This window comes from Felis catus, chromosome X, assembly GCF_018350175.1.
Source record: "Felis catus isolate Fca126 chromosome X, F.catus_Fca126_mat1.0, whole genome shotgun sequence".
Classification (NCBI taxonomy): Eukaryota; Metazoa; Chordata; class Mammalia; order Carnivora; family Felidae; genus Felis; species Felis catus.
The window spans coordinates 94,488,860-94,516,652 of record NC_058386.1 but is presented as its reverse complement, the minus strand read 5'-3'; the positions used below and the strand labels follow the sequence as shown (position 1 = coordinate 94,516,652).

Here is a 27,793-nt window from a genome sequence, read left to right as displayed (position 1 = left end):
TGTGTGTGTGTGTGTGTGTGTGTCCGTCCCACATTTTCATTATCCCAATGGACGCTTAAGCTGCTTCCATAATTTGGCTGTTATAAATAATGCTGCAGTAAATATATATTTTTGGTTAAATACCCAGCAGTGGAATTACTAGATTACATGCTAATTCTATTTTTAAAATTTGGGGGAACTTCCATACTGTTTTCCACAGTGGCTACACCTGGTTACATTCCCACCAACAGTGCATGAGGGTTCCTTTTCCTCCAAAACCTCATCAACACTTATTATTGCCTGTGTTTTTGATTTTAGCTATTCTGACAGATGAGAGGTGATATCTCGTGGGTTTGATTTGTATTTTCCTGTTGATGAGTCACATTGAGCATCTTTTCATATATCTGTTGGACATCTGTATGTCTTCTTTGGAGAAACCTCTGTTCATGTCTTCTGGCCGTCTTTATTTTTATTTTTTATGTTTAAAAAAAATATTTAGTTATTTTGGGGAGAGTGCAAGTGGGAAGGGGACAGAGGATCCCAAGCGGGCTCTGTGCTGACAGGCTTGACAGCAGCAAGCCCAGTGTGGGGCCTGAACTCATGAACCGTGAGATCATGACCCAAACCAAAGTTGGACAGTCAACCAACTGAGCCACCCAAGTGCCCCTATTTTTTATGTTTTATATAATTTATTGTCACGTTAGCTAGCATACAATAGAAGAGTATACAGCGTACTCTTGGCTTCGGGAGTAGATTCCCCTGTGATTCATCACTTACATAAAACGTCCAGTGCTCACCCCAACAGGTGTCCTCCTCAGTGCCCATCACCCATTTTCCTTGATCCCCCAATCTCCCACTCCCATCAACCCTCAGTTTTTTCTCTGTATTTAAGAGTCTCTTATGGTTTGCCTCTCTCTCTGTAACTATTTCTTTCCTTCCCTTCCCCCAAGGTCTTCTGTTCAGTTTCTCAAATTCCACATACAAGTGAAAACATAGGATACCTGTCTTTCTCTGGCTGACTTATTTCACGTAGCATAATACCCTCCAGTTCCATCCATGTTTTTGCAAATGGCAAGATTTCATTCTTTTTCATTGCCGAGTAGTATTCCATTGTATATATGTATATACCACATCTTCTTTATCCATTCATCAGTTGATGGACATTTGGGCTCTTTCCGTAATTTGGCTATTGTTGAAAGCACTGTTATAAACATTAGGGTACATGTGCCCCTATGAATCAGCACTCCTGTATCCTTTGGATAAATTCCTAGTAGTGCTATCGCTGGGTCACAGGGTAATTCTACTTTTAATTTTTTGAGGAACCTCCACACAGTTTTCCACAGTGACTGCATCAGTTTGCATTCTACCAACAGTACAGGAGGGTTCCCTTTCTCCACATCCTTGCCAACATCTGTTGTTTCCTGAGTTGTTCATTTTCGCCACTCTGACTGGTGTGAGGTGGTATCTCAGTGTGGTTTTGATTTGTATTTCCCTGATGATGAGCATTGTTGAACATCTTTTCATGTATCTGTTGGCCATCTGGATGGCTTCTTTGGGAAAGTGTTCATGTCTTCTGCCTATTTCTTCAATGGATTATTTGTTTTTCAGGTGTTGAGTTTGGTAAGTTCTTTATAGATTTTGGATACTAACCCTTTTTCCGATAGTCATTTGCAAATATCTTCTCCCATTCCATTGGTTGCCTTTTAGTCTTGTTGATTGTTTCCTTTTCTGTGCAGAAGCTTTTTATCTTGATGAGGTCCCAGTAGTTCATTTTTGCTTTTATTTCCCTTGCCTTCGGAGATGTGTCAAGTAAGAAGTTGCTGCAGCTTAGGTCAGAGAGGTTGTTGCCTGTTTTCTCCTCTAGGATTTTGATGGGTTCCTGTCTCACATTTAGGTCTTTCATCCATTTTGAGTTTATTATTGTGTTTGGTGTAAGAAAGTGGTCCAGTTTCATTCTTCTGCATGTTGCTGTCCAGTGTTCCCAGCACCATTTGCTAAAGAGACTTTTTTCCATTGGATACTCTTTCCTGCTTTGTCAAAGATTAGTTGGCCAGGGCACCTGGGTGGCTCAGTCGGGTTAAGCATCCGACTTGTGCTCAGGTCATGATCCCATGGCTCATGAGTTTGAGCCCCGTGTCAGGCCCTGTGCTGACAGCTCAGAGTCTGGAGCCTGCTTCAGATTCTGTGTCTCCCTCTCTCTCTACTCCTCCCCCACTAGTGCTCTGTCTCCCCCCACCTCAAAAATAAACATCAAAAAAAAAAAAGATTAGTTGGCCATACATTTGTGAGTCCAATTCTGGGTTCTGTATTATATTCCTTTAGTCTGTGTATCTGTTTTTATGCCAATACTGTCTTGATGGATAGCTTTGTAGTACAGGCTAAAGTCCGAGATTGTGATGCCTCCACCTTTGGTTTTCTTTTTCAACATTACTTTGGCTATTTGGGGTCTTTTGTGGTTCTATACAAATTTTAGAATTCTTTGTTGTAGCTCTGAGAAGAATTCTGATAGTATTTTGATTGGAATTGCGTTGAATGTGTAGATTGCTTTGAGTAGTGTTGACATTTTAACAATATTCATTGAATCCACAGCATGGAATGTTTTTCCATTTCTTTGTGTCTTCTTCAATTTCTTTCATAAGTTTTCTATGGTTTCATTGTACAGATCTTTTACCTCTTTGGTTAGGTTTATTCGTAGTTCTTTTGCAGTTGTAAATGGGATCGATTCCTTGAATTCTCTTTCTGTTGCTTCATGATTGGTGTATAGAAATGCAACTGATTTCTGTACATTGATTTTCTGTACTGTGACTTTGCTGAATTCATGTATGTCAGTTCTAGCAGTTTTTTGGTGGAGTTTTGGGTTTTCCATGTAGAGTGTCATGTCATCTGCGAAAAGTAAAAGTTTGGCTGCTTCCTTGCCCATTTGGATGCCTTTTATTTCATTTTGTTGTCTGATTGCTGAGGCCAGGACTTCCAACACTATGTTAAATAACAGTGGTGAGAGTGGACATCCGTGTTGTCTTTGTGATCTCAGGGAAAAGCTCTCAGTTTTTCCCCATCGAGGAGGATGTTAGCTGTGGCCCTTTCATATATGGCTTTTATGATGTTAAGGTATGTTCCTTCTATCCCGACTTTCTTGAGGTCTTCTGGCCATTTTTAAATTGGATTATTTGAGGTTTTTGTGTTGTGTAAGTTTTTTACGTATTTAAATACTAACCCTTCATTGGATGTGTCATTTGCAAATCTCTTCTTCCATTCAGTAGGTTGTCTTTTAGTGTTGTTGATTGTTTACTGTGCTGTGCAGAAGCTTTTTATTTTTATATAGTCCCAATAGTTTAATTTTGCTTTTGTTTCCTTTGCCTCCAGAGACATAGCTAAAAATATGCTGCTACCGTGGATGTCAGAGACATTTCTGGTTTCACATCTCACATTTAGGTTGTTAATCCATTTTTACTTTATTTTTGTGTACGGTATAAGACAGTGGTCCAGTTTCATTCATTTGTACCTGGCTGTCCAGTTTTCCTAACACCATTTGTTGAAGGGAATGTCTTTTTCTCATTGCATGTTCTTGCCTCTTTTTGTCGAAAATCAATTGACCATACAGTGGTTTATTTCTGGGCTCTATTCTGTTCTAGTGATCTATGTGTCTGTTTTTATGTCAGTACCATACTTGTTTGATTACTACAGCTTTGTAGTATATCTTGAAATCTGGGATTTTGATACTGCTAGTTTTGTTCATTTTTTTTCTTTTTTTCAAGATTGCTTTGGCTATTTGGGGTCTTTTGTGGTTCCATACAAATTTTAGGATTATTTGTTTCTAGTTTTGTGAAAAATATTGTTGGTGTTTTGGTAGGGGTTGCATTAAATATGTAGATTGCTTTGGGTAGTATCAACATTTTAACAATATTTGTTCTCCCATGAGCATGGGATATCGTTGCATTTGTGTCAGTCTCTTAGGATTGTCTTAAAACATTTCTTCTAAAAAAATTTTTTTTCTGTTACAAGTAACACATGTACAAAATATGTGGTAATACATTGTTTATGTAATAGGAGAGATTTCTGGTCAACATTGGTTATTAATAGTTAGGTTTTTGAGGAAGTGAAAAGTCCTTTTTGGGTTTTCAACTCCAGTAGTGGGTGGCTGGGTCTGCACCCCTAACCCTGGAGTTATTCAAAGGTGAACTGTATATAAAAATCTCCTCCTTCTGTACTTCACCCTCTAATCGCTTTGCCACTGCAGAAGGAAATGTCTCCCCGTCGAACCAGAAGTTCTTACCGTTGAATGATGACCACTCCGATTTGTCTCTCTGCCTTCCAGATTCCTCCCCACAGTGGGAACCACATGTAATATTTGTCATGTGTGGTTTTGGAGTTGAATGCAAATGAAATCCAGCAGACCCATGTGGCATTTTACATTTCCCCGGCTCTCCCATAAAGCTCCTGTAGTAATAATACTTTTTTTTTCCAAGTAGGCTTCAAGCTCAGCGTAGAGCCCAATGCTAGGTTCAGACTCACAACACTGAGATAAAAACCTGAGCTGAGATCAAGTGTCAGATACTTAACTTGACTGAGCCACCTAGGCACTCCAATCTTTTGCATTTGGCTGTTCTCAGAGCCCATAAATTCCCTGGCTTTGACACATCTCTGCAGAGTAAATGTGTTCTGTTTCATCTTCTCTATTTGTTTCTGGCAAATACCCAGTGTAGGGTTCCCTGGTTTCTTCCTGGGGGTACAGGCCTAGGTTATTTCGCTTATCCCTTCTCTTTGGACACTAGGCTGTCTTTCTTCTCTCTCTCTCTCTTTTTTTTTTTTTTTTTTTAGCTTTTAAATGTTTATTCATTTTTTAAACAATTTTTTATGTTTATTTATTTTTAAGGGGAGGGAAGGTGCAGAGAGAGGGAGACACAGAATTCAAAGCAGGCTCCAGGCTCTGAGATGTCAGCACAGAGCCCGATGCAGGGCTCAAACTCACGAGCGGTGAGATCATGACCTGAGCAGAGGTAAGACACTTAACCAATTGAGCCATCCAGGCACCCCGGATGTTTATTCATTTTTGAGAGTAAGAGACAGAATGCAAGTGGGGAAAGGGCAGAAAGGGAGACACAGAATCCAAAGCAAGCTCCAGGCTCTGAACTGTCAGCACAGAGCACAATGCGGGGCTCGAAGCCACAAACTGTGACATCGTGACCTGAGCCAAAGTTGCACGCTTAACTGACTGAGCCACCCAGGCACCCCTTCCTCTCCTCTTTTCTATTCAACTTGGGATTTTGACGTCTGTGGTAGAAGGCCCCGCTGCCCTCCAGTCTTCCATGTGGACCTCTGTCTACGCCTGAACTGGAGTCTGTCACTGGAGAAGAACTGGGTCCTCAGGCTCTGTATATCATCTGTCTCAGTGTAGGTGGTTCACCTCTCTCGACTCCACCGCCAGTACCAGGAGATAGCCACAGACCTTTGTGTCTGCCTGCTGAGGTCCTGCATTCAGAGTTACCTCTCAGTGACTAGGAAGGATGTCCAGAAAGTGTAGGCCCTGCTGGACACAGGTAGGGAATGGCTCTGCCTCTGCGCCCATGCTCAGTGTGTTTCCCAAAGTCTAAGGCAATCATGGAGTGCTAAAGTAACAGCCAGGGGTACTTTCAGGTCCTCTGCTAGGGTGCCTAGTAGAGGCGCAGTCATTGCTTTTTGGTCATAAAGATAGGCTAAGGGGCTGCTAGAGAGATCAGGCTCTGCAGGTTGGAGCACTAGACTTTGAGGTGTGGTTCCAATCCCATGTGGTCAAGATGTTTAACTACTGTAAGCCGGGCTAGACAGAGATTGGTGTTTTTTCTTCAGGAAAGGGTGGAGGGGTGGGGGGCAGGTTGACATTCCTGGTGCAATACTGCCATCAAGAGGAAATACTTTGGGGCACCTGGATGGCTCAGTTAGTTAAGTGACTCCTGATCTCAGTTCAGGTCTTGATCTCAGGATCCTGAGTTCAAGCTCTGCATTGGGCTCCATGCTGGGTGTGGAGCCTACTTAAAGGAAAAGAAAAAAAAAAAAGAGGGATCACTTTGCAGATTCCACGAACCTTGCACCATCACTTCCTGAAGAAGAGTGACAAGGAAGTGAATTGTACAAGAAGGGAGAGTGTCCCTGAGAGATCAAGAGATTCACTGGTCATGGGGTGAGCATGGCACAGGGCTGAATGGGGCCATGGAAGCTCCAGAGATAGGTGTACCAATTCAAGGATTATGGTCTGAGAGTCTAGTGGGTCTAGCACAGGAAGCCAAAGTTTGGGACTCTGATGGCCACCATGTCTGAGCAGGACTAGAGGAATTTACTATAAAGGAGCCTAGGCCAGGAGGCTGTGGGCATTTGGCCACGTGTCCCAACCTCTCCTAGAGAGATCAGGTTTGTTCTGCTTGGGCCCGGGGTCCTGGAAGCCTTCTTGGGCATGATGAAGCACAACCAAAGACCACCACTGGAGTCCCGCTGCCATTGGCAGCCATAGAGACTGGTTGAATGACATTCATCTGACCAGCTCAGAAATAGGATGTAGAACCTGGCTATCTGTGCCCGGGTGGGAGAGGGGAGCAGTGACGAGGCCCAGTGAGAGCGCAGAGTCCAGAAGAGAACTGCCTTCACTCGGACGACGGAGTCAGGGTTGAAGGAGACCTTCTCCAGAGCCTAAAATGGAACCAGCAGCTGCAGGGCCATTCCCTGGGGTCCCAAAGGACTCTGGCACAGGCCTGTCTCCAGGGCTCCTGAACCTACCTCACCAGCAGCAGACAGGAACAGAGCTGAGTAGAACAATGCAAATACCCTGGCCGTTCATTTGCATATTTCGGCTTTCTTGACCACTTTCCCCAAGAGGCCCTGAGGCTGACTTCTGCAATGAGAAGGAATGGCCCTGGCTTCCGTTCAAGCCTGGTGCTGCAGATCTCAGCCCTGTTCTTACCCCACAGCTGGGAATCAAGAGGTCTGAAGTCACTGCCTAAAACTCAGAGCTTGGGAGCTGAGGGAACCCAACCCTTCTCTCCCCAAATTGGTCACAGATCAAGGTTATCTCCCAAGGACAGTATCAAGGCACATACTCCCAGGCACACAGCCTTTTCTTCCAGACCCTGACTCTCCCACTTCTGGAAGTACCCCTGGAGTGGCTCATGCCCTTTGCCTAGCTCTTACCTGCAGGGTGTCAGTAGGGGAGCAGGTCTCCAGGCTCAGCTTCTCCCTCCTCACACACCCCTCTTGGAAGCACGCTGAAACCCACTCCCTTCCCCTTAATTTCATACTCATGAGTTGCCTGAAAGTTTGTCAGGCTGCCCTCTGTGGGCTCACCCTTTGTGGTCACCTGTCTTTGTCAAGCCCAAGGTCAAGGTCCTGACTTATGTCATCTGACTAGTCCCCAGTTTAAGATGGTCTAGGCCTACCCTCTGGCCAGGGCCAATGGCTGCACTCACAGAGATTTCCCAAGGAAGAGGACCCAGGTCATACACCCCTACACTGGGAGGGTGGCCAAGGAATTAGCATGTTTCTGGGCTGGAGTGTTCCCGACAAGTAGTGAGGAAAGCTGACCTGTATCCCTACAGTCTGGAAGATGTTCATCTCCACATACTGGTCCCTGTCCCATCTCCTCCTGTCCTATCCTGAGTGGGTCATCACACCCTCTGTCATATGGGACATGTAAGGCTATTTAGGTTAACCTGGGACCTGGCATACAGGCTCTTTTAAGCAGGAGCCAAAGTACAAAACCTAGAAATCTAGCTCTAACCTGCAGTGCACCTGAATTGCTCTTCCTGGTCTGGGTCTAATACCAAATAATCTGGAAGTTCTCCATCCTGCCTGCAGAATGCTGCCCCTGAGAGGGTGGCCACCACCTCCTCTTTTCCCCTGTTTCTGTGGTGGCAGGGCTTGGAGCCTCTGGTTCTGGGTTCCTGGTGGCCCTGAGGCCCCAGGGACCCCACTGACCAAACTTGCCTCTGCACCGAGGGTAAGGATCCACAGGCCAGCTGCCCTGGAGTTGGAGCTTCAGCTCCTTGTTTTGTAACATGGAGGCTGCCGAGGCCACGCCCCCCCAGCCTGGGGAGGCCTGAGTCCTGGCAGCCCAGCGCTGCTGGTTGGCAGAGCCCTGCTCCATCCACCCTGTGTTGCTTCCCCACCAATTCTGGAGGTGCGCGCCATCGCTTTGTGCCGCCTATCATCTTGCGGGTGTCCCCAAACCCACCCTTCCTCCCCTCACAGGCCTTCCTCAGAACACAGACGGGCGCTGCAGGCTTTGCTCAAAGAGGTTCCTTTTGACGGCACTGTTTCTTGCTCCAGAAATGCCAACCATGCTTTTGGGGCCTTTGTGGATGAAAAAAGGCTAATGAAGGCCTAAGAGCCTTCTGATCCCCCAAGTGGGGTTGGCTATACTGGGGTGTTGGTGGAGGTGGTATCTCTTCCTTTTGGGCTTCTTGTTGGCAGTAGGAATATACTTACAATAACATGCAGAGGAATATGTGCATGTGTAGATCCAATTCCACATCTCTCTAGGAGTTCTAAGTGCACATTTCCTGGGCATGGGGATCCGGTTTTTTTCGGTATACTTGTGGATGGACGTCCAAATAGGTCTATTTGGGCAGAATCCTTGTTTTCAGATACTGATTCATAGCAACAGGTGGCACGAGTTCTTGATGTCCCTTTTCTACCTGAGGTACTGCCTGTCTTCTGTGCTCCTCCAGCTTAAGGGCTCAGAGCAGGCCATGATGGCAGCAGGAAGAAATGACAGGATCCAGGTCTGGTTAAAAGAAGGGAAGTGGGGGGTGCCACCGGGGTGGCTCAGTCGGTTAAGTGTCTGAGTTCGGCTCAGGTCACTGATCTCATGGTTCATTGGTTCAAGCCCCAGAACGGGCTCTGTGCTGACAGCTCAGAGCCTGGAGTCTCCTTTGGATTCTGTGTCTCCCTCTCTGCCCATCCCCTGCACGCACGCTTTCATATGCTCACTCGCTCTCTTTCTCTCAAAAATAAAAAAATTAAAAGAAGAGAGGTGGATTGCCCAGGCTCACCTCCAGGAGCCTCAGGCAGTCACCCTGCCATTGTGTGTCCCTGGATGATTGTGGGTGGGTGCTCAGTGTTAGGGTCCACGGGACAGGTGGAGAGCCCAGTGGCTCCAACACATAGTCAGATGACCTGGGTGAAGGCCATTGTTCAGTAGCCCCTTCTGGGAAGCCATCCGTCGGAGTGTGTCTGTATTCCACCTGCAAAATCTATATTCATTCACCATTCATTCGCTTGTAAATACATACACACAGAAGCGTGTGTGTGTGTTACATGTACAGTTGACCCTTGAAGAACATGGGTTTGAACCACATTGATCTGAATTGCATAAGGCACTTAAATATGCACATATTTTTAAATAAATGGAATACAGTGCTGTAAATGTATTTTCCTTATGCTTTTCTTAAAACATTTTTCTCTAGCTTTCTTATAAGAATGTAGAAGTGACACAGATAACTACAAAATACGTGTTAATTGTTTACATAATCGGAAAGGCTTCTGGTCAGCAGTTGTTACTAGTAGTTAGGTTTCTGGGGGGAGTGAAAAGTTGTATGTGGATTTTCAACTGGGCAGGGGCGCTTGTCAGCTTCCAATCTGCACGTTATTCAGTGGTCAACTGGATTTAAAATTTCCCTTCTGTACTTTTCCTTGTAACTGCCTTGGAGATGCCAGTGGGGAAAGAAATTTCTCCAAATCAAAGCAAAAATCCTTACCCTTGTGTGATGGCTACTCCCAAATTGTCTCTCTGACTTTCATCTTTCTCCCCACAGTGGGGACCATATGTAATTTTTTCATGAATTGTTTGGGGGTTCAATGAAAGTGAAAGCCAACAGACACAGAGGGCATTCTCCATTTTCTCTGCTCTGACCCCATGAGGCTCTGTAGTAATAACACTCTCTTGCGTTTGACTGCCTCACAGCCCAAGTCCCCTGGCCTCCACACACCTGTACAAAATAAATGTCCTGTTACACTTGATCTTTTTTATATTTCTTTTGTAACAATAGCCAGTGTCAGGTGCTGTGGGTTCTTCCTGGGTCCAGAGGCCTAGGTTATTTCAGTTGCCCTTTCTCTGTGGAACTAGGTTCTCTTTTCTTTCTTTCTTCTCTTCTCTCTTCAACCTGGGGCTTGGGCATCTGTAGTACGGTGTTAGTCTGCCCTCCCATCTGACCTGTGTGTGTCACCGTCCACTCCAGAACCTGGGGGCCATCGCTGGAGAAGAGCTAGGTCCTGAGGCCCCATCCATTGTCTCTCTTGGTGGGGCGATTTGTCTTTCTCTTGACTCCATTGCCAGTGAGTGGGCTCTGCTGCAGCCCTTAGTGTTTGGCTGCCAGGTGTCTCCCATTTAGGCTGCTCTCTCAGTGATCGGGGAAGGTTCTGGAAGTGTGTGCTCTGCTGGGCGCTGGCTGTGTCTCTCTTCCTTACCGTGATTGTGTTTCTGGATGTTTGAGACAAATGTGGAGTGCTAAAGAAATAGCCATGGATACCTTCAGGTCTGCTGCTAGGGTACCTAGGTGGGGAGTCCTTGCTTTTTTGTCATGAAGGTAGGCCAAGAGGATGCTAGAGAGAGGAGGCCATGCAGAATGGGGCGCCAGACTTTGAGGCTTATATTCCCTTTACCCCAAAGTGGCCAAGATGGCGAGCCACATTGTGTTAGCCAGGCTATACACGTTGCCTTTTTTTTTTTTTTTTTTTTTTTTTTTTTTTTTTTCCTGTTAGCAAAGGGTGGAGGGAGGAGGCCTGGGTTGGAGGGGTAGGTTTGCTTTTCTGGTACAATACCGCCATCAGGAGGAAATGCCTTGTAAATCTCGCAAACTCTGTACCGTCACTTCCTGGGGAAGAGTGACAAAGGAGTGAAGTGTGGGAGAAGGACAGTGACCCCAGGAGGTGAAGAGGTCCACTAGGCACGGGGGTGAGCGCGGCGCAAGGCTGAGTCAGGCCGTGGAAGCATCAGAGACAGGGACAGGATCTTGGTCTCGGAGCCTGGAGGTCTAACACAGGGAGCCAAGGTCTGGGACCCTGGTGGCTGCCATGTCTGGACGGGACTAGAAGCATTGGCTCCAAAGGAGCCCAGGCCAGGGGGCTCTGGTCATTTGGCCACGTGCCCCTTCCCTTAGGAGAGAGAGCACATTTGGACTGGGTAGGCCCAGAGCCCTGGAAGCCTCTCTGGGCATGGTGAAGCCCAGCCAAAGACCACAGCCGGAGACCCGCTGCCATTAGTGGCCATGGAAAAGGGTGAATGATGTTTCCCTGACCAGCTCAGAAATGAGATGTAAAGCCCGGCTCCCAGTGCCAAGGCGCCTGAGGCCCAGCAAGAGCGCACAAGCCGAGTCTAGAAGAGGAATGGCCCTCACCGCAACAAAGGAATCCAGTTGAGGGATACTTTCTGAGCCTAAAATGGAATCACTTAGCTCTACTGCCTTCTCCCGGGGGCTCCATGCATTCTGCTGGGCCTGCCTCCCCACGTGCAGAATTGAGCAGAGCAGTGCCCACACCCTGGCCGTTCATTTGCATACCTCTGGCTTTCCCAAAAGCTTGAGGTTCACTATAGCCAAGAGAAGGAATGGCCTGGATTCCATTCAAGCCTGGCTTCGCAGGTGTCAGCCCCATGCTCCACCCCACAACCCCCCAGCCCCCCACCCCACCCCCCTGCAGCTGGAGAATCAACAAGAGGTATGAAAACACTGCCTGCAACTCAGGGCTGTTGGGCTGAGGGAACCCAACCCTTCTCTCCCCCGAGTTGATCACAGATCAAGCATATCAGCCAAGGACAGGACATACTCCCGGGCACACAGCCTTTTCTTCCAGACCCTGACTGTCCCTATAGCCCACTTCTGGAAGAACCTTTGGGGTGGTTCGTGCCCTTTGCCTGCCTCTTACCTGTTGGGTGTCAGCAGGGAGCAAGTCTCCAGGTTGAGCTTCTCCCTCTTCACACACGTCTTGCTTTCATCTTCCCTGTAAGGGTGCTGAAACCAGCTCCCTGCTCTGCGTTTCATGCTTGTGAGTCACCGTGAATTTTGCCACGTAACTTTATGTGGGTTGAACCTTTTGTGCTCAACCTTTTCTCATCGCCTTGGGTCCAGGTCCTGACATGTATGGTCTGATTTGTCCCTAATTTAAAGTGGCCTCTGTCTGCCCAGGCCGATGGCTGTACCACAGAACATATACCCCATGTGGAAAATCCCAGGCGTCCCCACAAAGATGAGGAGCCATTTCATACACCCACACACTAGGAGGTTGCCGTGGCACAGGGCGTTCCTGGGCCACAAAGTTCCTGAGGCATGTGAGGAAAGTACACCTGGATTCTCTCACTCTGGGGGATGACGTCCACCTCAAGGTACTGATCCTGGTCATGTCTGTTTCTGTTCCCGCCCATCCTTAGTGGATATCCACACCCTCTGTCATATGGGACAAATTTGGGTTGTCTGGGATACTGTGAAGCCCGAGAGACAGATTTTGTTTTTGTGGGAACCAAAGGTAAACAATCCTAGCTCTAATTTGCGGTACACCACATTGCTCTTCCTTGTCTGGGTCTGGTATTACGTAATCAGGAGATTCTTTATTCTGTCTGCAAAACGCTGCCCTGACAAGATGGCTGTCCTCTCCTTTTTTTCTTCTTTCTGTGGCATCTTGGACTAGACACTCCGGTCCTGGGTTTCTTGTTGCCCTGAGACCCTAGAAGCCCCACTGGCCGAACTTGCTTTGGACTGAAGGTGCTGATCCACAGGCCAGATGACCTGGAGTAGGAGCTTTAGCTCCTTGGTTCTTAACGTGGCGGCTGCCGAGGCCACCTGCCCCCACAGCCTGGCCAAGCTAGCATTCTTTCAGCTGGAGCTGGGCTCTATCCATCCTCTGTGGTTTCCTCACTGATAATGGAGGTTGCCAGGCTGCTGGGTCTTCTCCAGAGTGTTTTGGGTGTTCCAATCCCACCCTTCCTCCCATCATAGGGCTTCCTCAGGGCATCCACAGATAGCATCTGCAGGCCTTGCTCAGAAAGCTTTCTTTCACTAGAGGTGCCTGGGTGGCTCAGTCGGTTAAGTGTCCGACTTCGGCTCAGGTCATGATGTCACAGTTTGTGGGTTCGAGCCCCACATCGGGCTCTGTGCTGACAGCTCATTGCCTGGAGCCTGCTTTGGATTCTGGGTCTCCCTCTCTCTCTGTTCCTCGCCTGTTTGTGCTCTCTCTCTCTCTCTCTCTCTCTCAAAAATAAATGTTAAATTTTTAAAAAGCTTCCACTTGATGGCACTGTTGCTCCTGAAATGTCAACGCAGGTTTGCAAAGGTCAGCCTCTCAGCCTTTTGAGGATCACGAAAGGCCCAAGGAGGCTTAAAAGTCATCCAGGCGCTTCAAGTGGGGTTGGCTCTGCTGGGCTGTTGGGGCACGTCATGGTTCTTTCTTTTGGGTTTCTTGCTGGCATTGGGAATATACATATAGACATCCAAGGAATACATGCATCTGTGGACCCATCACCACATCTCTGTTTGAAGTCTGCATTTCCTGGTAACAGGGACCCTGTTTTCTCTGCATTCTTGTGGATGGAAATCCATATGGGTCTTCGGGGGCAGAATCCTAGTTTTCCAAGGACATTGATTTGTAGCGGTAGGTATCACGATGACCTGGATGTCCCCCATTCTCCTTGAGGTATTGCCTCCCTCCTGTGCTCAGCCAGGTACTACATCTAGCGTAAGAGCTCGGGAGCAGGCTCTAGAGGGAGTAGGCCACTGTGGTAGCAAGAGGAACTGATAGGGTCACGTTAAGTTTAGGAGGCAGGGAAGCGGATTGCCCAGCTCACCTCCAGGAGTCTCAGGCAGTCACTCTGCCATTGTGCCCCATGATGCTTCTGGGTAGGTGGGGGGTGGTGAGTCCACGGGACAGTGGCCCGGTGTCTCCATCTATACAGTTACGACTTTGGTGAGGGTCATTTGTTCAGCAGCCTTTTCTGAGAGGCTCTTTTTTTTTTTTTTTTAAGTCTATTTATTGAGAGACAGTGAGTGGGGAAGGGGAAGAGAGAGAGGGGGGGAGACAGAGAATCCCAAGCAAGTCCCACCCTGTCAGTGCGGAGCCAGACCCGGGGCTCAAACCCACAAAACTTCAACATCATGACCTGAGCTGAAACCAAGATTCAGACACTTAACTGACTGAGCCACTCAGGTGCTCCTGAATTTTTCACGTTAAAGAAATGAGTTGTATATATTGCAGTGAAAGCAGCACTCAGAGGGAATTATAATTATATAAATGTAGTTTTTTTAATTTTTAAAAAATGTTTATTTTTGAGAGAGGGAGAGCACGTACACAAGCAGGGGAGGGGCAGAGAGAGAGGGGAGACAGGATCCTAAGCAGGCTCCGGCTTCCTGCTGAAAGCAGAGAACCCTATGTGGGGCTCGAACTCAGGAGCCATGAGATCATGGTCCTAGCCAAAGTCGGATCCTTAACTGACTGAGCCACCCAGGCACCCCTAAACATGTAGTTTAAAAAAGAGGAGACCTTAAATCAACAACCTAACCTTTCACTTAGAAGTCAGAAAAAGATGAGCAAACTACTACAAAGCAAGCAGAAAGAAGAAAATAATTAAGGCAGGGATAAATGAAATGCAGAACAGAAGATAATGAAGAAAACTAAAAGTTCTGTATCTTTGGCTACACTGAATGGAGAAAATAGAAATAATTGAAGTTAAAAATGTGAGGATGGGGCGGACATTATGGCCTATGTTACAGAAATTAGATGGGTGATTGGACTGTATTATGAACAACTGTACCCAACAATTAAACAGGTGAAATTACTAGAAATACACGTTACCAAATTGACTCAAGAGGATATAGATGATCTTAACAGACCTGTAGCTATTAAATATTTTGAATAAGTAGTCAAAATCTCCTGTCAAATACAATTCCAGGACAAGATGTCTTTACCAGTAAATTTTACCACTTAAAGACAATTAACACTAATCCTCAAATCTTCTAATAAATTTGGAATGCATCTGTATTAGTTAGGGTTCTCCGGAGAAATGGAGCCATATAGAGAAGAGGAGAGGTTTATTTTATGAAATTGGCTTATGTGATAGTAGAGGTTGAGAAGTATGAAATCTGCATGGTAGGCTGGCATGCTTGAGATGCCTGAGAAAGTTCATGTTGCAGATGGAGTGTCACAGCAGTGTGGGGGTAGAATTCCCTCTTCCTCGCGGGACTTCCATCGTTTTTCTCGTATGGCTTTCAACTGATTGGATGAAACCCACCTGTATTGTAGATAGTAATCTGCTTTAATTACTGAAACGTCAGTCTCATCTAAAAATACTTGCACTTCAACATTTACATTTTTTTTTTTTACTCTTTATTTATTTTTGAGAGAGAGACAGACAAAGAGTGAGCAGGGGTGGAGCAGAGAGAGAGGGAGACACAGAATCCGAAGCAGGCTCCAGGCCCCGAGCTGTCAGCACAGAGCCCAGCCGATGCGGGGCTCGAACTCACGAATCGTGAGATCATGACCTGAGCCGAAGTTGGACGCTCAACTGACTGAGCCACCCAGGTGCCCCGCCCCGCACTTCAACATTTAGACTTAGATATTCAACAGATATCTAGGTGCCATGGCTTAGCCATGTTGACACATAAGATGAACTGTCATAACATCCTAGGTCATTGTTTGGGACCAGCATTACCCTAATACCAAAGCCAGGCAAAAATAACAAGTAAAGTACAGACTGATATCTTGTTTGACTGTACACATAAAAATCCTCAAGAAAATACTGGCAGACAATCCAAGCGTATTTAAAGATTATACACCAGGATTTACTCCGGGAATGTAAGGAAATTAATCAATGTAATGTACACATAAATAGAATGGAGGTGAAAAACCACATGGTCATCTCAAATGATGCAAAATAACCACTTGACAAAATACCCATTTATAACATTCAATAAAATAGGAACTTCCTCATGTGAAAAGCCCACAGTCAGTATCATACTTAGTAGTAAAAGACCGGAATCTTTCCCATGAGAAACAGAAGGTTGCCTGTTATTGCCACTTCAAGATTTTGCTAGAAGTTTTAGCTATAGCAAAATTAGGCCAGAAAATGAAATAAAAGCCACCCAAATCGGCAAGTCTTTCTGCACATGACATGATTTCCAATACGTGGAGTATCCCAAAGAATACACACGCACACATATGCAGGCACGCACACGGGTTGTTAAATGGATTTGGCAAAGTGGCAGGAGACGAATATGCAACAGTGCAGGGCCCGCTTTGGATCCTCTGTCCCCCCCCAGCCGTCTCTGTCCCTCCCCCACTCACACAGGCTCGCTCGCGCGCTCTCTCTCTCTCTCTCTCTCTCTCAAAATAAATAAAGATTACGAAATACACATGGAGTGCAGGTTTATACATTTATTTGTACTTCCATTTCATAATTCAGAGCGGGTGGTGTGATTATGGATCCCCGATCCCCCAACAAAGGCAATGGCGGTGGATACCATTTAGTAGAGACGAAGGACTTGGAGGAGCAATTCCTGCAGTTAGAGGTGGTGCTGGTAGAGCTGGTGGTGGGGATGCCCCTCTTGCCTGTAGATGCGGTGGAGGTCCTGGGATTCACGAGCAACCTCCAAGTCCATGTTCCTACGATATAAATAAGCCACTCTTCCAATACTTGTCATAGAATATGCAGCCCAGAATGCATAGTAATAGACACTTAAGACTCACATAGATTATAAGACATATAGATTATATACCACTTATTAATTTATCAGCATTCAGTGATATAACACTACGTGCAAAGGACTTGTATAGATATCTGATGAGCATTTTTTTTTTATTTTTGAGAGACGGAGCAGAAGTGGGGGAGGGGCAGAGAGAGAATGAGACCCAGAATCCAAGCAGGCTCCAGTTTCCAGGCTGTCAGCACAGAGCCCGTCGCAGGGCTCGAACTCCCAAACCGTGAGATCATGACCTGAGTGAAAGTTGGACACTTAACCGACTGAACCACCCAGGTGCCCTGAATTTTTTTTTAGTTTTTAAATATTTATTTGGGAGAGAGTGAGCAAGCACGAGTGGGGGAGGGGCAGAGCCTTCGGGGGACAGAGGATCCAAAGCAGGCTCCCCGCCGACAGTAGAGAGCCAGACACGAGGCTCGAACTCACAAACCATGAGATCGTGATCTGAGCCAAAGTCAGGCACTTAACTGACTGAGCCACCCCAGGCGCCCCATGGTGATCATTCTAAACTACATAATGACTGCTTCTTTAGAGAGAGAAGGCGAGCAAGTAGGGGAAGGGCAGAGAGGTATAAAATCCCAAGCAGGCTCCACAGTGTCAGTATAGAGCCAGACGTGGGGCTCGATCACACAACTGAGATCATGACCTGGGCTGAAATCAAGAGTCCAGACAATTAACCAACTGAGCCACCCAGGCACCGCCATAGTGACTACTGCTACTACTCTCATACTAGGAGAGTTGGCCTCCTCGTCAAAGGCCTTGTGAAACAGTATTCCAAAATAATGAAAACCTAGATTTCGTGATAAACATATGCAAAGGAGAATTAGTCTATCTGGTATGGGCTGTTAGTTGGTTCAAATATGGACAATACAAGGTCATGGGTTGATCCCTAAGGGAGCACCAAGAGTCCATCTTACAACATTGATGACTGAGCTATTTTCTAATACCAGTAACTGATAAGTAACATCCATTTGCACAGGGTCAATGCTTATCAAAATTTTTGCCTTACTTTTGATCCTCATTAGGACCCTGTAACGTAGAGGGGCATCTGGGTGGCTCAGTCAGTTAAGTGTCTGACTCTTGATTTCGGCTCAGGTCATGATCTCACAGTTCGTGGGATTGAGCCCTGCATCGGCGTCTGCGCCGACACCATAGAATCTGCTCCAGTTTTCTCTCTCCCTCTCTCTGCTCCTCCCACCCATGCTCCCTCCCTCTCTCTCTCAAAGTAAATAAATAAACCTAAAAACACTTGAACTTAATGTAGATAGGATGAGTACTTTCATCTATTTACAGAAGAGTTACCAAACTCCAAAAGTTTAAGTGACTGATCAAATGTCTTGGATTTAATCAGTTCTAAAGCTTAGACTTCCTAATAATGATTTTAAGTATAATGGGATCTTTCATCATACCTAACTTTACATGACCACCTACAGATAGTTTAGATTTAAAGAGGTATACAGAGCTTCTGGAATTACTAAAATTATTGGGGCTTTGCTTTTTCAAAGGAAATACCATGGGCCCAATTTTTCAAATCATCATGAAACACCCCAAAGTAGGCTTCTTTGGAATAGGGACTATTTTAAGCTCAAGGCTATTGAGAACCAGCCAACATAGGAAATGCTTCTAAAACAGCACAAGCTTTCTTTTGTAAAGGAAATTTCCATCGGTAAAAAGTCTCTCTCTCTCCCTCACCAAAAAGAGGAGGGCTATTACGATCTATTTTTTCCCCAGCTTTATTGAGCTATAATTGACATATAACATGGGGTACATTTAAGGTGTACCACGTGATTTGATATGTGTATATCTTTGGTATATGTATAGCTCGTGAAATAATTACAATAAGGTTAGTTAACACATCCATCACCATTACACAGTAACCTTTTGTGTGTGTGGTGTGAACTTTTAAGATCTCTCAGCAACTTTCAGGGGCGCCTGGGTGGCTCAGTCGGTTGAGTGTCTGACTTCAGCTCAGATCATGATCTCACGGTCCGTGGGTTCGAGCCCTGCGTCGCGCTCTGTGCTGACAGCTCGGAGCCTGGAGCCTGTTTTAGATTCTGTGTCTCCCTCTCTGCCCCTCCCCCACTTATGCTTATCTGTGTCTCTCAAAAATGGGTAAACATTAAAAAATAAATATCTATCAGCAACTTTCATGTATACAGTACAGTATTGTTAATTATAGTCACCATGCAGTATATTAGATCCCCAGAACTTACTCATTTTATAACTGGAAGTTTGCACCCTTGGACCACCTTTACTCCCTTCCCCCGCCCTGCCCATCAGTAGTCTACTGTTCTTTGAATTAGTTTTTAGATTCCACATAAGTGAGATCATATTGTATTGCTCTTTCCCTGTTTGATTTTATTTCAATCAAATAAATTTGAGGGCACAGTGCCCTCAAATTTCATCCATGTTGTTGTAAATGATCAGATTTTCTTCTTTTCTAGGACAGAATGATAATCCATTGTTTGTGTATCACATTTTCTTTATCCATTCCTCTACCATTGGACACCTAGGTTGTTTCCATGCTTTGGCTGTTGTGAATAATGCCTCACTGAAGATGGGTGTGCAAATATCTCTTCAAGATAGTGACTTTATTTCCTTCGGATAAACACCCAGTAGGAGTGCTGAGTCCTGGGTGCCCCATCCAGGAACCCATTCCATTCTTAATTGGATTCATGAACTTACCCATTGAAATATTGGCAAGATCGTCCTTTGGGAAAACAAAGTTTTGGAAACCATCTCTAGAAATAGCCCCCCAATGTTATAAAATAAAGAATGTTGGATTTGCCCCAGACATAACTCTGGAAGCCCCTTCATAGTTCAAAGGGACATTTTCCCTTACCCTCTGGGCCCTTTTGAGATATGGCAATTGGATTTCATCTAGCTGGTGCCATCGCAAAGGTAGAAATATGTTTTAGTAACGGTTTGTATGCTCAGTGGATAGAAGCCTTTCCTTGACACAGAGCTACAGTTGAAGCAATAGGAAAAATCCTGTTGGAAAAAATTATTCCCAATTGGGGAAAATACCCTTGGAACTTCATAGTAACTGAGAGACCCATTTCACTGGATAGATAGTATAGGCCATTTGCCACCTTTAGCCAATTATGCACCATTTCTACGGTGCCTATCCATCCTCCATCATGCAGCCTTTTATAGTGAACCGATGGCATTATAAAAACCTAACTAGCGAAACTTTGGGATTTTTCCCACTTGCCATGGCCACAGGCCTTTCCCTTGGTACTACTGAATCTTTGTGTCTCCCACTGGGAGTAGATCTAACTCTCACCCTTTGAAAGAATATTGGAAGACTGATGAGATTAGATCAAGATGCATATGAACCAAACTTTTACTTAAAGGTAAGATGATGACTTCTGAGGGGTTGATATAGCCCCTTCAAAGAAGTGAGAAATTGGTAGAACAGTCTTTTCACAGTGCACTCCTAGGAGGTAAAGGCATCAAACATCATGACCTTCAGCCTGGAGACATGGTTTATCGGAAAGCTCTCCATAAAGATTCCCTCCAGCCTTGCGAGAGGGGATCTTACCAGGTACTATTGACCAATCATTGTGCTGCTAAATTAAAAGGCACAGGCTCACGGGTTCATGTTTTTCATTTTAAAGAGGCTTCAACATCTGACTGGACCACCAAACCAACAGGAGACCTCAAACTAACCCTTTCTTGGAAAGTGAAGCAGATGACATCTTCAGAGACTCCTCTCACAAGACTCGGGAGCAGGCCAGTATTATGTTCACAAGATTCATCATACCAATCCTCATGAGGCTTCTTTCTCTTCCATTTCCACTTTTGATTGGGAAAACAATGCTATAATTCAAGTGTCACAATCCCTTGTTGCTTCTGGAAACCTTTCTGACTGTTGGATTTGTCACCACTCTCCTACTAGGTCTTTTATTGGTAATAATACCCCGTAATGTTAACCTATAAATAGTTTATACCTCCAAATATTCCCATTAGTTACAGCAAAACACATCCCTCCCATCACTTTCAACGTAAGGATGTTCTTGCCTTAAGAAAACCTTCCATGTTGGGGCGCCTGGGTGGTTCAGTCGGTTAAGCGTCCGACTTCCACTCAGTTTATGATCTTGTGGGTCATGGGTTCAAGCCCTGCATTGGGCTGTGTGCTGACAGCTCGGAGCCTGCTTCAGATTCTGTTTCCCTCTCTCTGCCCCTCCCCTGCTCACTCCCTGTCTCTCTCTCTCAAAAAATAATAAAAATAGAAAAAAGAAAACCTTCCATGTTTTACGCTGACCACCTACCTCCTGGGCCAATGGGTTAGCAAAAAATGGAAACCCACCCCTTCCCTTTATATGATTTCCTCTTTACAAATTGTGTATCTTCCACCTGTTCTAATAGAAATCTTTTCAACTGTCCCATCTCCATTATGCCAAGACTTTTGGATATTCCTACTTGAATGTACCAGCCCATTCTGCACCAAACCTTCTGATACAATCTTTCAACAACTCAGTGGTGCTCTTTTATGAGAAATACGTTCATTTAACCAAACCACTATCCCTAGCTAGATGCTAGCCCCCTTCTCCTTTACAAAAATAAGACCTGTGCATTCTGTGCACCTCCAGTTGTTTGGACAGCTGGAGAATTACCGGCCAAGGCTTTTCAGGTCACCTTATTTCCCCCCCTCACAGTTCTCAGATCACAACTGATCTCCTATCACAAGGGACTTCTCCATAATAGAGTATCTGATGAAGATCCTTCTGATTATGAAGATAATAGCTGTGGACGTACCCAGGAATGTGATCCCCTGCAGGCTTTTCTGTCAATTACCAGTGACCATCTCCTTTGAGGTTTCTTTTCCTGGCTGGGGGTTGTAACGTCAAACATGACATCATGTTGTAGAACAGGTCTACAAATTGTATTATTGTTTTTCATTTGTACCCTACTTATTATCTTCAAATTATGTTATGCATTTCCCATTGCTGTTGTATTCAAAATGTCAAAATAATGGTTGCTCAAAGACTTGAAAATATTTGCGGCGCCTGGGTGGCGCAGTCGGTTAAGCGTCCGACTTCGGCCAGGTCACGATCTCGCGGTCCGTGAGTTCGAGCCCCGCGTCAGGCTCTGGGCTGATGGCTCAGAGCCTGTTTCCAATTCTGTGTCTCCCTCTCTCTCTGCCCCTCCCCCGTTCATGCTCTTTCTCTGTCCCAAAGATAAATAAACGTTGAAAAAAAAAGACTTGAAAATATTCATCAGACCTACTCACTGACAATGACAAGTGAAACTTCAGTTGGCATAGCCAAAAGCTCCGTGTGAGGGGCAAAGAGTAGCTAGATTTTATTCATGTAACCATGTTTGGGAATTTCTGTTATTCTAATTTTTTAATGTTTATTTTTGAGAGACAGAGGGAGACACAGAATCCGAAGCAGGCTCTGAGCTGTCAGCACAGAGCCTGACATGGGGCTCCAACTCATGGACAGTGAGATCATGACCTGAGCAGAAGTCAGATGCTCAAGCGACTGAGTCACTGAGGCGCCCCTGTTATTCTTTCAGTGGGAAATGGTTGGAGGGTTTCACGTAAGGGCCTGTGTGATTTGAGTGATAGAAAGCACTAGAATGACAGAGCTGTAAAATCGGAAGTGAAATCAAGCACCCGAAGTAGAGGTGCTCTTCAGAGAGAGATCTGAGATGCAAAGGAGGTCAGGAAGATGGCAGAGTAGGAGGATCCTGATCTCACCTCATCCGGTGGACACACCGAGACAGCAGCTACTTATGTGCAACTCTCTTCCCCTCCCATGCTCATGTTCTGTCTCCCTCTGTCTCTCAATAGTGAATAAACATTAGAAAATTAAGAAAAATAAGAAATAAACAGCAAAGTGAAAAAAAAAAGAGCAAAGGATATAAACAGGCAGTTCACAGTATTCTGAGGGAATAGTTCTTCCCTGCTCCTAATATTTACTTCCTCTAATCAAGCACAAGTAATTCAACTACAGGTATCTCTGTCCTTTTTGTACGGTTGCAAGCTTCTAGGACGTTTGTTAGATTTGTTTAAATGTGGTTGGGGCACCTGGGTGGGTCAGTCGGTGAAGCGTTCAACTTTGGCTCAGGTCATGATCTCGCAGTTCATGAGTTCAAGCCCCACATCGGGGCTCTGTGCTGACAGCTCAGAGCCTGGACCCTACGTCGGATTCTGTGTACCCCTCTCTCTGTGCCCCTCCCCCACTCATGCTCTCTCAGAAATAAACATCAAAAAAAACAAAAAAAGGAATCTTCCCATTTGCAGCGACATTGATGGACCTACAGTGTGTTATGCTAAGTGGGAGAAGCCAAACAGAGAAAGACAAATACCATATGATTTTAGTCCTATGTGGAATTTAAGAAACGTAAATGAACCAAGAAGAACAAGAAAACCAGACTCTTCAGTACAGAGAACAAACTGGTGGTTGCCAGAAGGGAGTTGATAGGGAGTGGGAGAAACAGATAAAGGGGATTAAGAGGGATAAACTTCTAAGGGCACCTGCGTGGCTCAGTCAGTTAAACGTCCCAGTTTGGCTGAGGTCATGATCTCATGGTTCGCCAGTTTGAGCCCCTTGTCGGGCTCTCTTGCTGTCAGTGCAGAGCCCTCTTCAGATCCTATGTCCCCCTGTCTCTGCCATTCCCCTACTTGTGCTCTCAAACATTAGGGGAGCTTGGGCAGCTCAGTTGTTGAGCGTCCGACTTCGGCTCAGGTCATGATCTCACAGTTCGTGGGTTTGAGACCCATGTCGGGCTCTGTGCTGACAGCCCAGAACCTGGAGCCTGCTTCAAATTCTGTGTCTCTCTGTGCACCGACCCCTCACTCTCACTCTCTCAAAAGTAGACATTAAAAAAAATTTTAATTTTTTTTGAAGAGGGATAAACTTATAGTTACAAAGTAATTAAGTCATGGAGATGAAAATACAGCATAGGAAATGTAGTCACTAAGAGTCTAACATTTGTTGACAGGAATTATTATACTATGTACCTGAAGTAAACACTATTTTGATTATTCTTCAATAAAAAGCTTTGAAAAGAGAGGTCTAGACTTTTCCTTATACTTAGGTATCTTCTAATTTGGGCACATGTCCGTTTTTAAAACTTATTTTTCATACTATTAATTGGCATCTCCGAAAGGTCCTCGACCATACGTTTTTAAGACCTTTTCGTTTAATTGACCCACATATTAGCTGAAGATCAAAACCCGGAGAAGTAAAGAGATTTGTTCAAAATCAGAGACGGCAGGCTGATGGGATCACAGGGGTTGTTCGGTACTGCCTATCCTCTTTCCCCACGTGCCCTCCTCTCTCCCCACTCCCACTGCTGACTCACAGAACTTCGGAGCTGACACGGGGCACAGAAAGCCAACGTCTGCTGAACCCTGACCCACTCACCCATGTCAGCAGGAGAGAGAGCGCCAGGGGTATGGCCCAGAAGAGGTCATAAGCCACGACAACCATCAGAAAACGGTCTCTTAGGGCTCCATCATCAAATGTGTATAACGCTCTAAACCACCTACATGTGTATTACTATTAAACTCACAAAAGAATACATCGTGATAATAAGCTAGTCATCTTTCACTATTACTCGGAGCCTGCCCTGTGCTACAGACCAAAAGAACAGCACAGAATTGGCATCCGACAGGTAGAGTTTTCTTCTTCTAAAGAAATGACAAGTGAGTTTATGGTCGATCCTCCCCAACAGAGATTCTGATTATGTATAAATAAAACTGCTGACTAGAAGGCCCCAGAGCAGACTACATTTCACAAGGGAAGTTCCAATGTCATCCTCTAGATCCGGTACAGGACAGGACAGGAGGGTCCTCCTTTCCTTCGTGCTCTAGGGAGACAAACAGGATCGCCTCACATCTTTGCTGGTGCTAGAGGTAATAAATATATCCGGCTACCCTGACAGCCTGAAAAGGTCTCAAGTTACTGAAGTTAACTGCCTTTCTTTGCTCAACCTCGGGCACTAAGCACATAGCTATAATACTCCTTGAAACCTAACAGACACAGGATTTCTGCAAAACCTCTGTGGCACCGGTATAAGCCGGATTAAAACATTTCAGAAAGTCATGCTTGCAAACATCAAGGAGATAAAACACAAGGCACAACTTCTATTCCATCCCTACCACATGCACAACATCAACGCTAGTCAAATAATGGCCTTTGCTGGGCTTTGAGTTTGGAACTCACCAGGTACGTTACTATTTCCAGTTCCCCACGCAGAACCCTCATAATCACCATCATTATCGCATCATGATCGCATCATCATTAGAGCGAATGAGCATACGTGGACACGGTGCCAACCAGATGTTACCAGAGGAAGTTCAGTGAGAGGCCTACTTTGAAAAAGGAGCCTGTGTACAGAAGGGCTAACACAGAATCAAAGTGCAACTCAGAGTTCACTTACACACCTATCAGGAGTGTGAAATCCGTGTCCGTTCTTCGCCTTTGCCTGAACTCTGGTTCCACACCACTGCTCGTGCAGCACACACTGAAGATCGCACTCTCTCACTTTCCTTATAAACCTAGGACCCAAAAAGGAAAGAAAGTATTTTTGATTACCTTGGTCACAGACACAAATCAATTTCTCTAAAGATTCTACATGAAAGAGAAAAGTGTATCAATCTTTTACTTCCTCTGTAAGAGAAACTCTTCCAGCCACCACACACCCTTAGGAGAAATCAGCCTAAACCTAAAGCTGGTCTAGGTCTTATATGCTATAAATCCATTGTGATGTCACCAACTGTGACCATTTAGTGACTTCAGTTTGTAACTTGCTGGGATTCAGGCTTGTGGCCAAAGATACCGATCTGCCTTTTTTTTTTGCTGATGTCCCTGAGCTACTGCCCCTGAGGTTAATGAAATAACCTGTCAGCCCTGCATCCACGGATATGGAAATTTTTTCCCACTTGTAACTTAATGATTCTAATGAGAGATGAGCGTCCGTCCCAGCGCTAGGGGGCAAGGGACACCTTGCGTTTTGTACAGCTCTGTTACTCAGCTACCTGTAAACACCTTACAAAACTGGACTGAGCCACGTAAGATGCTAAGCAAGGGGGGGGGGGGCGCCTGGCTGGCTCAGTCGGCAGAGCATACGACTCCATCTCAGGGTCGTGTGTTGAAAGCCCACACTGGGCCTAGAGCTTACTGAAGAAACACAGAATTGCCAAGACGCTAAGCAAGGAACAATCTATACGTGTCTTCTGAAGTGATCCATTTTATGGAAGCATACACGCTTAGTGTGTGTAGCTAGAGCCTCAGTTTATTCAAAGTGGAAAAGGCCTTAAACCATATCCTAATCACATAAACCGTCCCGGTACTTCTGGCCCTCCCTGACCACTTGCATATTGCCAGAATCCAACACACCACCTGTTGGTGTCAACTTGGGAGGGAAGGTGACCGCTGGTCAGTGGCTGAAAGATTTAAACAGGTTAACGGCGGGAAGAGGTACTGGGTGTTCGCTCTCGTTGCGACTTTCATCCCCAGATCTCCACAGGGCTCTCCCCCTACCTTCCTTCGGGATCTCTGTCCCCTCAGTGATGCCTTCCCTGAACAACCTACCTGAAGGTGCAAATCCCCCCAGCCTCCCCAGGTCCTGCTCCCCTCCCCTGCCTAAGTGTGCTGCATAGGATGGGTCATCATCCATCATGGTATGTACACGTCTCATCAATCTTACTTTTTCATTCTCCCCCACTGGAATGTGAGCCTCATGTGAGAAGGGACATTTTTTGTCCCTTTAATGGCTGTATTTCCATTATTAAGAAGAGCGTCTGGCACACATTACGTCAGCAAATAATGAGTTCTCTTGGCCATCAGCCTTCATGTTCATGCCATTCCCGTAGCTGACGCTGTAATTGTATAGTGGGTGTCCTTCAAGTTCTCCTACCATATGCTTACATTCTCATACAAAAGCCCATTAAAAATGGATACTGCTCAGTTCACTTAAGCTCGAGTACTTCTCCAGTATGTTAAATATCACCAGTCTCTACTCTGAACTAAAGAGAGAAACAAAGCTCTGTAAATATAACCATAATCAACTCTTAGTTTTTTATTTTCCCGTATTTCTCAGATACTCAAACCGTGACTTCCTTGTCAATTTTGGTTGGGAATCTTAAGATGGCAGGCTAGGAGGCCCCTGCATTTCCCTCTTCCCATTGACGCACCAAGGCTACAACTACGTATACAGCAACTCTGAGAAGAACCCAAACACTAGCAGAACTAGTCACGCCTTAAAGATCTAAAGAAGCCACGTCAAGAAGTCTGTTCAGGACGCACACTACCAGTATCCACCAAGACGGCTATCACCGATGCACATGTCCCGCATGCATGCCTGGAGGAGGGCTGGTGCTGGCGGGAGGGGACAGAGAACCCACGCTGCAGGCGCTCTGTTGTTGGAACTTGGAGCCAAGCGTCGCGCCAAGGGACGCGCGCTCCCGGAGCCAGCTTGGCACCCCGCCTGGTGGGACGAGGTCCGATCGCTGGGTCCGGGCAGGGGCACACGCACGCATGCACGCTCGCCTCCGGGGCCTACGCGAAGGGTGCTACAGCTGCGGGGGGTCGCGGGAAGGGTAGGGAAGGGAAGAAGGGTAGGAAAGGGAAGAAGGGTAGGGAAGGGAAGAAGGGTAGGGTAGGGTAGGGTAGGGTAGGGTAGGGTAGGGTTGGGAAGGAGTGCCCACCGCCCCTCCCGAAGGGGCCCGTGCCCGCACGGTCTCACCTGACGCGCAAGCGCGGCGACGCCCCTGCACGCACCCTGCGCGGTCCTCAAGTCCAAACGGACATTCCGGACACTCTGGGCTGCCCGGACTTCCGAGCAGGCTCACAGACACTTAGTTGGCCCTGCAGACCGGCTGGACACCCAGCGTCTCCATTCTCCACCATCTCCTACCCACCCTGCCGAGGGCTTCCGTTCTGACCACAAAGCAAAGACAGGCACAGGCAGGAGCCACGCAAGACCCCAAAGGACACAGAGAGATGAGCCGCAAGGGGAAGGAAGGACCCGGTTCCTACAGAGGCGAGCCGCCCTGAACGTCGGGGTTGGGTCCACGTCAAGGGAGGGTCACCCGGGTGCCCCCTGACTCGGGTGGGTCGGGGTCGGGCTCGGGCGCGTGGACAGCTCCCCCA

General features: G+C 46.1%; 2 long non-coding RNA genes across 3 annotated transcripts in view; one reads left to right on the top strand and one right to left on the bottom strand.

Moving 5' to 3' along the window:
* The window catches only part of LOC123383311, a 27,912-nt gene extending 6,228 nt beyond the window's left edge, over positions 1-21,684 (top strand). The window contains exon 2 of the long non-coding RNA XR_006592890.1: positions 20,303-21,684. This is a non-coding gene — a long non-coding RNA (uncharacterized LOC123383311). The remainder of the gene's footprint in view (positions 1-20,302) is intronic.
* Positions 16,345-27,793, bottom strand: LOC123383312. Of its 2 annotated transcripts, none has more exons than XR_006592892.1 (3): positions 27,387-27,793; positions 25,084-25,197; positions 16,345-16,587 (listed from the first exon to the last, which is right to left on the bottom strand). It is a non-coding gene; the product is annotated as an uncharacterized LOC123383312 (long non-coding RNA). The 2 variants fall into 2 exon arrangements; XR_006592891.1 differs by lacking the exon at positions 27,387-27,793 and adding an exon at positions 25,305-25,964.